This window comes from Eumetopias jubatus, unplaced genomic scaffold (genome assembly GCF_037043125.1).
Source record: "Eumetopias jubatus isolate StellerSeaLion01/CBP00866 unplaced genomic scaffold, mEumJub1_p1.0 scaffold_9, whole genome shotgun sequence".
Lineage (NCBI taxonomy): Eukaryota > Metazoa > Chordata > Mammalia > Carnivora > Otariidae > Eumetopias > Eumetopias jubatus.
In genome coordinates this window covers 61549588-61563947 of record NW_028274815.1, presented here as the reverse complement: position 1 = coordinate 61563947, position 14360 = coordinate 61549588, and the positions used below count along the sequence as shown (strand labels likewise).

Sequence of the window (14360 nt, the reverse complement as noted above, 5' to 3'; positions counted from 1 at the left end):
TTGGCCCATGAGTGAAAGCAGTCTGTCTGTCTACTCTGACAATCCAGGAACAGTTAACTTCAATGGGCATTTCCCATTAGGCAGTAAAACCTTTCCCTTTACACATCTTCAGAGTTCTGACTATTCAATTATAACCCAGAAACTCCAGGCAGGGCGATTAGAGCACATCATTTGTAAATGACTTGCCAAGGAAGGGGGGCTGGGGGCTCTCCAAACCACTACCACAGAGCCTTTTAACACTGAACAGTGCAAACTGTCCACTAGGGATGACTTGAAATGTCTCTGCAATACACAGTGCCTGGTGCCTCCAGCCTGGCTCCAAGTGAGTTGCTTACCACTTACCAAAGACACTTACAAAACAGCCTTATGGATTCTCTCTGGTTCTCGTAAAAGAGGCAGCTTCAAATAAATTGGGGAAAATTCAAGATGTGAGAAAAAGAACGGGAATCTTCTTGCAGAAATCTGAGTCACTTGCCCCTGAGCAAGATACTATTATCTTGCTACACACACACACACACACACACACACACACACACACCCTACTGAAAGCAAATCCACTTGTTAATGTTCAACTCTCCTATCTGGCTATGGAACAAGCTAGCAATAAAGGACATATAGATCAGTTCTTTAAGGCGGACACACCACCGATAAATCAGAAACAATAAAACTGGAGACAGGCTTGCTGGGCCCCAGCTGGTATTGCTTATATCTGTCCTAAGCAATCAGGAATCATGAAGAAACTTCTTTTTGGAACGCCTAACCGCAAAACTTCACAGTGACCGCCTCAATCCCACATGCCCATGTGCTGAAGGGGGGTGCCAGGGACTGGATACCTTTATTCTTTTTGACAAGATCAATCAGTCTCTCTGGAATCTTCCCGTGGCCCACTTCTGCCTGGCCCACTCCCATCCTCCCCACTCCAGCCCACGTCCAAGAAAGAAGTAATAAAACAATGAGGCATTGCCTCCCTCCTCTATTTTTGCTAGAAGCTAGCCAAATCTTGGTATGCTCTGACTCAGAGCACACCTCAAGGAAGGGAACACAGTTACCCCCAAGAGAGTAAACAGAGGCATCATGCCCTGAAATTCAGAAATGGCAAAATCACACCCAGAAAACCCTCATCCTCAAACAATGAAGTCCTGTACTGCCACCAGTACTAACTAGCCAACTAACTGGATTTCTACCTGGAATCTCTCCCACATCAAACTAAAAATGCCAGCAAGGTATAGGAGTTTGGTGGTGCAGGATCAGCCAGGGTGATCTGCAAACTCATTTTCCTACTGCAGCCCCAGGAATGATAGTAGCTCTTTGGTCAGAACCAAGCCCTCCCTCCCACTGCATCATTTCTCTTATACCTGTTCACACGCAGAAACATGTGCCCAGCCAAGTCCTGGTCTATAAACACACACTGGGCACATCCCCGACTTTGCGAACGGACTGGCTTCTTCTCCATTCTTTCATTGTGGGGGCCACAAATGGCGTCTCATGTTCATTAATTACTGCAGCCTCTACCTATTGTCAGTCAGCAGAACCTGCCATATGGTTACCATCAGGTGTGCTCAAGTTCCTATTATGTGGCATTCCCGGATGCCCCAAATAGATATTGCAGAATCTGCTTGTGTTTTTACAGGGCCACTTATATTTCAAAGAAGCTCATTTCGCTTCAAGTGATTGCTAAGGGCGGGGGGGGGGGGGGCACTCTTTGTTCAGCATTGTGCTCTACTGAAACCCCAGGGCTTCCTAATGAATGTGGCTTCCCCTCTCCCCTACACACTACGTGCAATGCTGGAGCATCCTGTATACTGTTACCTTTGGGGAAGAGTTTAGAGAGTGTTTCCATGATTTTAAGGCAGGTGAAATATTGGGGAGGATGCCAAGAGGATCAGTAAAAGGGTCTATCAACTCTCCATCAAAACTAGATACACAAGGAATAAGAATAATCTAAAAAAGCCCCCAAAGAAATTATGTCAATACACTATGTCATATCTTGATTATCTGCCGCTGATCAAAATACATGTGGCTCTGATCTTAGCACTTTCTACATTACTGAAAGAAGAATGACACTTTATTAGAAAGGCCCACACCATGTCATGTGCTCATGGAAGAGCCTGGTCCTTCCCTCCCCCGTAAGTTCATTGCTGTCTGACCCTTGAGGGTCTCCATGTTTTTTCCACCTGAATCACAGATGTAACCAAGTTGGAAAATTCCTCTGTGGATCCGGACACTCACAATGATGTACAGGATCACGTGGTCTGAGTAGATAAAGCCCTGTGTTAAGTCCTGAAATAAACTTGGCGTGTGATTGGGCATGATATTCTACCTACTGTTGCAGTGGCTTTTGAGTTACTGGCCCTATTTCTAGCAGTTGCACAGAGCCTGCAGGTGTGGACTGATGACAAAATTTGTAATTTTGTGATAGCATTACCATCAGTAGGACATTTCTAGAAAATTACTCCAACATAGAATTTTGTCAATTGGTTTATACAGACATGTGAACTTAAATACCCATGTTGAACTTGGTTTATAGATATAAATACTTCCTACTTCTGGGTTTAACTTAAACTCACACTTTTCAGGACCTGGGGGTCCTAGAGAGTGAATCATTAACTCTGCATAAAGGTCCAGAAATGTGCATTCACACGCACACACACGCACGCACACACAAACACACACATGTCTCCAAAGTGATCAGGCGAATAGAGATATGATGAAGTGCAGAATTCTGGCTTAAATTCCAAGATTCTCTGTTCCATCATTTCCTATTAGCCACATATTTTCAGAAATGCCCACTAACTTCCCAGAATAGACTAAACTATCTTCTAGTCTGACAACAGAAAAATCACTGGAACAAGGCACCTCTGTTTTCCTATGGATATAACCTTCTTTAAGGAAGTTACAGACATGAGCACACTGTGTTTGCCCCTTTTAGTGGACAAACCTGTGGGTGACAAGGGATGGCTACACCTCCTAACGGGAAGGTATAAAATACACTCAGTAATTTCTTTGCCTCTGGCAAGGGAGCGCTTATATACACGGTGATGGTGTCCAGGCTGGTCACAGTTGGCCTCATAGCCATTTCATAGAAACCAACCCCATTCATGGAAAAATGAGTCACCAGGAAAAAAGAGCAGGTCAGTATCCAGGGCTCAAGGTCACATTTCTACAAACACCTGCTTGTTCTCAGATAACACCTGCTCAGAATCTCAAACGAAAAAGGGCAGGGCTCCATCGATAAAGTCCTCTGCTCTAGGCTACAAAAGTGAGGCACAACCTTCTAGGCCTGGTGAAATGGAGATAAATAGGCGGGAAAACTCCCAGAGTGTCCCAAAGGATTGCTCTCCCCAACAGAGACTGGTTGACAGGGCATCTTTAGGTGCCCCCACAGCTTGTACAAAGATATGCATTGAGAATGACCAGAACACTAATCCAAAGGACAAGTTATGTCAACTGAATAGAATAAGTCCCTAGGTGGGGCAATATCTGGAGGAAATTACCATTAAATATACAGTGCCTCTTTTCTCAGTTATTCTCACACACCAAACAGCTGTTATTATAGCTTTCAAATTCAAATTGTAACTCCAAAGGCCTCCTATGAAGGGCATGTGGGTTCAAAGACACCAAAAAAAAAAAAAAAAGAAGAAGTCTCAGGGCACCTGGCTGGCTCAGTCAAAAAGAGCATGTGACTCTTGATCTTGAGGTTGTGGGTTCTAGCCCCACATTGGGTGTAGAGATTACTAAAAAAAAAATAAAATAAACTTCAAAAAAAAAAGTGACTCTCTAAGTCACCTGCCTTCTCTGTTTTACATACTGGGTTTCTGAACATGCTTTTATTCTCATCAAGGTGTGGCAGATTCAAGATGGCCACAGATCTTTGCTATTCCTCCTACTGAAAGGTAAAATCCAATCCCCTCCACTCAAACTGGCAGCATCTGTGACCCATGGCAACCAAGAGAATATGGCAAAAGTGACAATGAGCCAGTGTTCTACACTGAGGCCTTAAGAAACTAGTAACTTCCATTTTCTCTCTCATAGAACACTTGCTCCTTGAGTTTTGAGGGAGGGTTGGACTAAGGCACTGCCAGTCGCCCCTCATGTGGCTGACCCTACATGGGCAACAACACCTCCTGCGCTTCTCAAAGCCACAGATACAATAAAGGGGGTCTCCAGTATCGGAGACCCTCTATGATGCACTAAAAGCAGAACTCACTAAGAGGCTGAGATCTCCACAGACTGCATGACATGGCACATCCATTCTTGGCAGCATGCTTTTGTTGTCCTTGAGCTGATTTCCATATGATTGTTGGGATGAGATGAACAAGACCACCCAGAGGGGCTGAAGATTATGAGGAAGATTTTAGGGTTGGAGTTCCACGGCTAATGGTGTAAAAAGGTTTCTTGGAGGAGTGTAATACATGTGTAGTTTTGGGTAGGGCTGGGCAAGAGGGAAATGAGTGAAGATAGTAGTATCAAAGACATGCCCCTAAGAATAGATGTGGCTTATCTTATTCAATTCTCCTTTCCTCATTCTTGATGAATGAGCCTAGCACAGGAGCAAATATATAGTAGGAGGTATACAAGAAATGAGATTTGAAGCTGGAACTGGAATTGAATTGGAATTGACCCCTACTCAATACAAAAATAAGCCTGAAATCCTGAGCACAACTGAATGAAGTAGCAGGTCTTCATTCCAGTCCATAAAATACAAGTAGGGGCCTCCAGTCTGACCTGTGAGCTACTTTCACTGGGGCAAATTGAGGTTGGTTGACTTGAAGTCATTGTCAGCCTTAGGCCAAGCTGGGGACAGAGGGAAAGCGATTCCTAAGGGTAGGAGGGAAAGCATTCTCCCTTCCTACCCAGGCCTGGGTCCTCCCTTCCCAAGGCTACCTCCTCTGGATCCATATGTCCTCCTCAGCCATCTTCCCAGGGATTGTATCTGTCCATTTTTCAACTTCATTCTCACATGTAATTTAAACCTCCTCTTCCCCTTCCCTCCAGGCCTAGACTGGAGCTCAACTCCAGTAGTAGACAGCAGAGAGAAGGTGTGGCCTGGCCTTTAGAAACATGCCCCAGCCTCCCTCTTATGGGTGCCATCTCCTCCAGGGTGAAGGAGTAAAGAAGGAAAGGGGCAGTCCACTCCCAGTTTGGCTGCAAGACTTTACAGTCACCTCCTTGTTGTTCAGAACTGTTAGGCTTAACTCATCATCTCTGGGTTCACTGAGGTTGGATGGGAGCATCAACCTGCCCCACTGACATGAGGTGGCCCCCAAACAGCTCCCTGGGGTGCTATTACCACATAATTTCGGCCATATTTTCTGATTAACACCAACCACATGCCTCCAGTGCAGCAGTATCTGGAAGTCAGTACCTCCCAGTGTCACCGATCACCCATGGACAGCCAGGAGACCCATGGCAAAGGCAGCATCTGTCTTCTGGAGCTCTCAGCAGTGGCAAGAGGGTACTTCATATACGCTGCCTTTCCCCTCAGCCATCTCTGCTCTCCTGGCTCTTACACTGGGGAAGTGGAGTAATCAGGCTTGTTCTCAGAACAGACATCTCCCTAGAAGCCTAGGGAGAGATGGCCACCCATGGATGCGTTTGTCCTGAGCCTCGAGCCCTAGCTACAAACTCTAGGACCACAGGAAAAAACACCCTGGTCAATCTTTGACATTTGTTATATATATTGGACTTCCAAAACTTATCTGAAGAATCCCTCGGCTGAAAAAGTTTGAAAACCGCTGGTCTCCACCATTAAAGTCCAGCCCTTAATTCTATGGATTGTCCTTTTTCTTATAGTTTTAGCTATTTAAGTCATACTTCCCCATATTCTAGGGAAGGGTTCTATTTACTCATCCTGCCCCAGATCTTGCCCCTTCCATGTGTCTTGCACTCCAATGTCCAGGAATGAACCCATGGGTGGTCATGCTGCTCGCCATCCCCTGACTACTTGCTATATGGATCTCAGCAGGGTCTTGCTAACAGCATATTGGAAATACAGCTTTCCTGGCCCACATGGACAGGTTTTTGTCTATTTTCATCCTTTCCCTGCTCTGTTTAAATATGGTGTCTGTGACTGAGTTTCGTGTTCCGGAGGCATGCGGTCCAGAGAGAAGGAGCCAGAGTTGCTTCTCTGCCTTGGCGCTTAGGAAAGAGCAAATGGGGCTGCCACCTGCCCGGTCTGGGGATGGTTCCAGAATGGCTCAGGTTATTCACAGCACAGATCCACCCGGGGGTAAAAATACCATCCCAGAAGGACTCTCCTTCTAGCCACAAAAATACCTATATGGGTAGAGAGAGACTCAAAAAATGACACAAGGTTTAGGAGAAATCATCCCCTTGGAAAAGAAATAAAGTAATTAGTATTGGTCTTACAAGAGAGAAGATAAAGAGATCCAGGAGGAAAGAACGAGGGCAGCTCAAGAAGGATGTAAACTGAAAATATAGCAAGAGAAATATGGTTCAGACCATAGGAAAAACTTCCTGACCATGAGACTTAAGGAAATCTTCACAAGGTGTCTCCTTGGGAGATGTAAAACAGAAGACAAGATCAGCTCTCCTCTGTGAGGCCTACTATGAAGCAGAGGGTTAAACTGGGCAATTCTACTATGTTCCCACCAGCCTTGGGCATTTACAATAAATGTTGGAGAAGAGCTGACTTCTTCAGTAGAAGAGTATATCCTCTGAAAGCTCTTTAGCTGTGTGTCCCCTGATGAGCTACAGCCTTTCAATTTCAAATTCATTTACACAATCACTGTGTTCCATATCTGAGGCCCAGGGGCACATGAAATGAAGATTTCTCCATCTCATGCTTCACCTTTGGGGTCCAAATCCCTCCTCTCCACCTTTCCCTGCATGCCATGGAAGCAGGCTCACACTCTGAGCCGACCTCATTCTAGCCCTCAGGTGTCGTGAGAGGGAATTTCCACATTCCACACCTCAATCTTGGAAGTGGATGTTCCTATGAATTCATTACAAACTCCATACTGCCTTGGACTTGGACTTGTCTCCAGGGATAGAGAAGCACCCAGAAAATCTATCCTTAGGAGTCAAAGAGGGTGTTATCACCACTGTGACTAGAGTTCTAACTCACTTCTTCAGGGTGCTGGCCCTTTGAGATAGTGTCCATCCTGCATCTGTTATCAGTAATATGTCTTCTTTAGCTCTCCCAAGTCATTCTGAATCTCCATGTAAAACCAGAAGGAAAAAAATAAAGAAGTGTCCAAATTCTCAAAAAGGTAGTAGAAAACAACCAATTTGCTAAAATCCAAAAACAAATTACTGTACCATTGGGTGGTTAATGTTTAAAATAAACTAAAACATTCCCCTCCATGCCAGGCTGTGAAGCAGTTCTGGCTCCTTCCCTTGGACTGCATGCCTCAGGGACATGGAACACAATCCAGAAACCATATTTAAGCAGAGCATGAAAAGGATGAGCACAGACAAAAACTTTTCCATGTAGGAAAGGAATGTTGCATGGAACGTATGGAGTATAAAGCCCCTAATTATTCAGAAACAGTTCGATCATGCATTCCAAGGTATGTTCATTTCTCAGGTTGGAGTTTTCTGATATTTTCATTTCTTCTGAATACACACTTGTCTCTTGATTAATGTTATACGATACCAAAAATTTGAATGCTTAAAAAAAAAAAAAAGGAGCCACTTCAGCCATGAAAACCTGTGGTTGGAATTGTTCAGCCAGCAATCACTCTAAGGCTCAAAATCCCCCGTTGGAAGAACAAGTTCTTATTGTAGGTGACTCTGCGAGCTGTAGCTTAAGATGATGCAAGAGACCAGATGAAGGGGATGGGAAGGGAACAGCTCCAGCCTCCAAGGATCAATACATGAAAATAGGGTCACAGAGTGAAATGAACTAGTTTCTGTTCTTGTGGAAAGCTCTGTGGTTCTTCCTCTTTTTGTTCCATCTGAGAGATTAATTCTAGAATAAAGTATTTCAAATATCAAACTAACTAGAACAGCTGTTGCCACTTCCTCTGCTTTGGGAGGCCCTATCAAATTCCAGTTCCAAATCAACACAAGGCAACTCTCTGGCAACATCGTAGAATAAAGCTCTTAGATCCTAGTAAATAAAAATAATGAGGATAATAAAAATAATGAAAGCTAATACTATGGTGTTTTCTATGTGCCAGATGCTGTTCTAAGTGCCTTATCCTTGGTTCTCACAACAAAGTGATGATGTAGGTACTATCACCACTCCCATCATCTGGCTGCTCCTTTGGCTGAAGGAGACCTGTGAGCTCCTGGAGAGAGTGCATATCTCTCCTCCCACCTTTGGTAGTAGTAATAATAATAATCACTAAAATTTCTTGAATATTTAGTGTATCAGACGCAAAATGTTTTAGTGCTTTATCTCAATCAGTCCTTACAATAAACTTAAAAACTAAACATTACCCCCATTTTACCTGGTAGGTGACTGAGGCTCAGAGAGGTTTAAAAATAAAAGCCCAAAGTAACAAAGCTATGGCAGAGCTTGACTCTTAATCCAGTTTGTCTGATGCCAAAATCTTGGCTCCTAATCCCTACTCCTTCCTGGGTACTTCCCACCTCTAGAATACTAGCAATTGCCACCAAAACCCAGCCTCTTGGGTTATTTTCATCAAGTTTCAAAGCCCTTCCTGATGCTGAAGATGGCCAAGCGGATTGCTCCCAGAGAGCCCTGTGGCACCGTTGCCATCCGTTGGCCTTAGCCACAGCTGTGGTTTCCAAAGGAAATAACTCATGCGGCCGTTGGTCGCACCTGTCACTCAATGGAACCAGGACTTGCATCAGAACATGGGGGCCCCAAAGGCAAGGAACAGCAGCTACATCAAACTGATGGGCATCAACACAGGTCACTGTGGGATTCGTGAGCCTGCCTCCCTAAATCTGAAATCAGCCCTGCTGTGGTCCATTCTCCCTGCTTCAGAAGGTCACAAAGAACAGCACTAGACCTTCGATATTCTAGATCTGCAGATAGCCCATCACAGTGCTCTGGGAAGGGTGGGGTATTGGCAAATCGCAGGCATGATCTAAACTAGGTGAAGCACCTCTAAGCTTCTATTGATTAAAAAGGAAAGTGAGGGTTACTGCTACAGAGAAGAACAAGAAAGGTCAACAAATGACCATAAAAACTGGGGTCTTTCCAGAAGTCCCAGAAGGAGGAAAGGGCATGTAGAACCTTCAGACTGTGAGGAAGCAATAGGAGTTTGATGAGAACACAAAAAGAGAAAAACTTTCGGGCAGTCTGTGATGGTGGCAAATTCAGGGAAAACTAGAATGAATGGTGTCAATTTGATTCAGTTGAATGCAAAATGCTGTAAACATTAACAGAGCATCGGCAAAGCATTTACAACAAAATGCAGGGAGTATATACAGGAGTTATTGTACGTGCACCTTCTTATGCTCTTGCAGAGGAGCCAAGCCATATGTGCTTGGCTCCCTTAAATAACAGGAAAGGCTGGCACGTGAGGAAGTGCTAGGATGAGTGGTGAACTCCGGGAAAAGCAGAGGATGGAGGGATGTGCGTGCTTAGATGGGCAGAAAATTCTTTGTGGGTGATGCAGAATTTGGTCTGGAGCCCAGAAATGGTTCTGTATAATCTAGCATTCAAATCTTCTCTCCCTAACCACAGCCTCCAAATGTACCTGCACAAGTATTGGAAGAACCAGCAGTTGTGCTCTAATCCTGAATTACTTTTGTTCTGTGACAGGTGGTTTCCAACACCACCTTCTTATGGATCTCTGAATCCCTCCCAGGACTCAGACTTCCCCTGTGGATACAGAAAATCTTTAGTACTGCACCCTACAAGCTGTATCAGCTGCTTTACCATGTGCTGGTTTTCTGGGGGTCAGAACTTAAAAGGCGGGGGAAAAGACCTGGGTAATTGAGTTACCAGGATGTCAATTCTTTTCAGTTGGGGAATTTTCCAGAACTAAAGGAAAACTACATATAAAAAAAGGAACTTCATTTTTTTATCTTGAAAATATAACCATTGAGATGAGATAGATTTGGCCAATGTACCAAAGCATAAATATCTTATCTACCTTTGTGCTATTCAAACTATAGAGAAGACAAAGTAAGTTTAAACCATTCCTAGAAATAAAAATGGCATAAGGGTCCCAATAATCCAGTATCTTCTCGCCACTGAGTCAAAGACTACCCTCCATCTTCCTTGATGGAGCTGGAGAATGTAAGCTGCCTGCAGATGAAAATGTCTAATGACTTTAGAAACACCAGGTTAAGATGTCTTCTTCCCCAATAATCTTTCTTCTACATATGTAAAAAGTACCCTCACTCTATTAGACTACCAATATGAATCCCAAGAACCTAAGAACAGTCTAATTCATCCCATCGCAAAGTGTTTTCTTGACATGCTCTGAACCTACCTGAGGATAGCAACACACCTCTAACTGAAAAATCCAATGTGTTGTTTTCTCCCATATGGCATCCATCCACCTCTCTTGAGCATTATCTGATAATCCTTTCTTTGGAAGAGTGTGGTGGTCTGATTGCCCTAGTAGAATATCAGCTCCCCAAAGACAAACTCATCCTCAATGTCATCTCCTATTTTGTCCTCCAGCACCAAGCACAATGCCTGGCATGGTAGAGGTGCTCCATAAATCTGTGCTGAATTAAACAACTGAGAGCACTGTCAAGCAAAAATCATCATAGCAAAAGAAAGGCAACATTCAGGTTCTGGGACAGGGTTTAGGTCAGGCACCAGGCAGGCCCAGATGTGCTGGGGGTCTTGCTAACTTTGAATTCTCTGTCTCCCTGTCAAGCTCTCCCTGATCAATAACCCCACCTTAGGATTCAGTCAAGAAGAACTAAAATGTCAGCAAGCCAACAGTAGACTGTGATCTCCTTCCTCATCCCTAGAGCACAGCACCATATTTGGCCCTTTGTAGGGGCTCAGCAATATTTACTGAGCAGAACCAAAAAAAAATGAAAAAATTTGCTCACATTTTTCAGAGGAATAAAAGCAAAGGACAATAACTTGTATTTAAGAACAGGGGGACCCTAACCACTAGATGTCCTGTGGCCTTTTCTGGGACATAGCAGGTCAGTGTGAACAAGCCAGAGCTCTGTGCTCAAAAGCCTTTCACAAACAACCTTGATGCACAGCCATGAAATCCTGTGGACAAACTGTGTAAGTACACAAAAGTGCAAGGCCAAGTACAGTTCAACTTCTCATCCTCTACTCTCACTACTATCTCAGGCCTGGACTTGGTTTCTGAAAGATCCAGTGCCAAAGAGGACCTCTAACAGTGAAGCCTCACAGTCTCCTAAATAGGAAAACAAGATTTGCTGGATGCCTCTCTTTTAGGGCACTGTGTGCAAGGGGTCTTTACCTGGAGGCCATCACCATGCTTCAAAAGGCCCATGAACTCTCTGAAATTACTTTATGTGTACATGTATTTTCCTGCAGAGGGTCATATCTTGCCTGAGTTTCTCAAAGGGATTCATGACCTATGAAAAAGGTTAAAAATCAGTGATTAAGTAGCTTAGGTATTTTAAGTTTGGACAAAATCATTTGCTGGGTAATAGGCTCAAAAACATTCTACATTAGAAAGGCAGCATGGGACGAGGAAAAAGCATAGAATTTAGAGTCAGACTCATTTGAGGTTGAGTTCCAACTCTGCCATTTACCAGCTGCCTGACCTGAGCAAGTTACTTAAACCATCAGAGCTCCTATATAATGGGGTCACTTTCCAAAATACACTTACAGGCAGAAAGCACTAAATAAAAGCTAGTTCTCTTCCTCTCTTCATTAGTAGTCTTCTTCCCTCCCTCTTTTCTTTCTTCCTTTCTCTTTCTTTCTTCTTCCTTCCTTCCTTCCAGCCCCCCCTCCCTCCCTCCTTCTCTGCCCCCTCCCCCTCCCTCCTTTCCAACAGTAAGCACCAATACTTTGAACAAATGCCCCTTTTCAAAAGTACAAATCTGGGGCGCCTGGGTGGCTCAGTCGTTAAGCGTCTGCCTTCGGCTCAGGTCATGATCCCAGGGTCCTGGGATCGAGCCCCGCATTGCATTGGGCTCCCTGCTCAGTGGGAAGCCTGCTTCTCCCTCTCCCACTCCCCCTGCTTGTGTTCCCTCTCTTGCTGTCTCTCTCTGTCAAAATAAATAAAATTTTTAAAAAAGTACAAATCTATCATCTGACATAAAAAGTTGACATGCCACTGCATGGCCTGACCATTATTATCCTTTTACTGAAAACCACAGAACGCAGGAATGGGTTTTTGCAACATGAACAATATTAAGTGGTGCAACTCTTCCTTCTATTATTCTTTGTTATTTTATATAATCCAAACCCAGTAACCAACAAATTACATGTAGATTATAATGCCTAATGGCAAACAGTGAGAAGTGGCCCAAGAAGATGGAAGGAATGAGAGGAGTTTATTAAAATTTCTGAAAATCTGAGCACCAAAATCTCATGTTTTCACAAAGATGCTGTACAAGCAATTCTAATAATATCGCTTAATACATCCCAGAGCTGTAGTCTATGGGTGCCTTCACAACCCACTCTGCCTAACAGTTACTCGGAATACCTCTTGTCTCAGGGAGAGTCTGGCCTTATGGATGCTTTAAAGTTGCACTACGTCGTGAGTCATGTAAAACTCTCCTCTGTCCCCTCCATCTGTGGAGAGAGGAGGAAAGAACAGAACAGGGGATGGAGCCGGGGTAACCAACGGTAGTAGCTGGGGCAGACGAATGGTGAGATTTCACAGCTTATAGAAGTCCAAAGGTTTACTTTTTGGCATCAGTTTTACCCAAGTGGAAAATTCCCAATTTTCTCTACTTGGTCCTTTCTCTCGGAAGAAATGCACAGTTCTGTTAAACTCAAGTAAATGCATCTTCCTTTCCTAAATTTCATGTGCTGGATTCAATACTAATTTACATCCACATTTGTGCCAGAGATCTTAAAAATCTGCTGTTGTTTCCTTCCCAAGCTGTAGGGTGGGGGGCTGGGAGGGTGTGGAGGAGTGGAGTTGAGTATGAGGGAAAGGAGAGAGGGAATGTGGTTGGAAAAGTGAGGAGGGAGAAGACAGAAAAACTTCACCTGGTAAGCATTTTCCATACTAAATAATTTGATTTTGAAGGCTAGTCATATCAAAGAGCAAAATATTCAATATTGTTAATTCAGTTTTGCAAAATATATTCTTAATTTAAAAATGATTTTGCTCCGGGTGGTAGTGCAGTAATAAAGCAGTTATTGACCAGATCTTATTGATTGTAGAGTCTGTGGGCAAAGAGCACTGACCTTGCTCACACTCTTATTGCTTCCTCCCTCCCTGGCCTTCTTCATCTATGCTCGCTCAATAATATATTATTAATATATATTTTTAGCAAAAACTGTATGTTACAAGGTTAAGGGCTTCTTAGTGATTTTTTTCAAGCTACTCTCTGCCTTTGGGGTGTTAGGGGAAGAATAAACTTCGTAACCGAGTGTCTGGATATAAATGGCTTTCCATGGAAATACCTTACCCACCACTGGGAAGCATGCTGTCACCGTCCACTTTTTTCTGTCACATAGGAAAGAAAGAAAAAACTCCCTAAGGCATAGGGTGTTACAGCAGTTTGGGCAACGATGTGCCTACAGAGAGGAAACCACACCATGGCTGTAAAGACCAAATTCAGGACATACCTACATCCTTTCCAGGAAAGTAGCTCTGAACCCAAAGAAGGGAGATCTGTGGTCATATCAAATCATGCAATTGCTCATGGAAAATTCCTCCGTGGTAAATGAAACTGGAATCATGTGTTGGGGGACTGATGTTATTTAACTGACCTATGGCAACAGACATTCGTGCACATCAGCACCATGCAAACTGAAAAGAAAAAAAAAAAAAAAAACAAATTCAGTGATCAGTGGGATCCAAATCCTTCCACTCCTTTTAATAGCTCTTTCTTGAAGCTTTCCCCACACCTTTGCAATCATCTTCCTTATAGCACAACCAAATATGATGTAGCGATTGCTTACTTTAGTATTTTCACATAAACTCTCCTATGTATCTGCCTGCTTTTTTTCCAGGTTAATCCTACCTCTCTAATAAATGTATAAGTCTTCTGAAGGCAAACACTATGCCATATGCTCCTGCAATATTCCTTTTAGGACCTGTCATACGCCAGGTTTGTAGTAAGCATGCAGTCAATAATTATCAAATTGGAATGTAAATGATGCACAGCTCTGTATTAAACTTCCTTTCAAAGAAAGCAAGAACACAGAGTATGATAGTGCAGTTTGCTTCTGCGCTTTGCACTGGGAGCCTCTCTAATCGTGTGGTTTGCCTACCTCCACATGTGCACCAGGTGAGAGATGGAAAAGCCAAGTACCACTGAGTTTGATGAATATTGAAGAGAACTAT

The 14360-nt window shown here is 43.6% G+C and overlaps 1 long non-coding RNA gene across 1 annotated transcript in view; it reads right to left on the bottom strand.

Moving 5' to 3' along the window:
• Positions 1–13809, bottom strand: part of LOC148163548 (uncharacterized) — a 158713-nt gene extending 144904 nt beyond the window's left edge. Inside the window, exon 1 of the long non-coding RNA XR_015768870.1 lies at positions 13640–13809. This is a non-coding gene — a long non-coding RNA (uncharacterized LOC148163548). The remainder of the gene's footprint in view (positions 1–13639) is intronic.
• Positions 13810–14360: the final 551 nt, after the last annotated feature.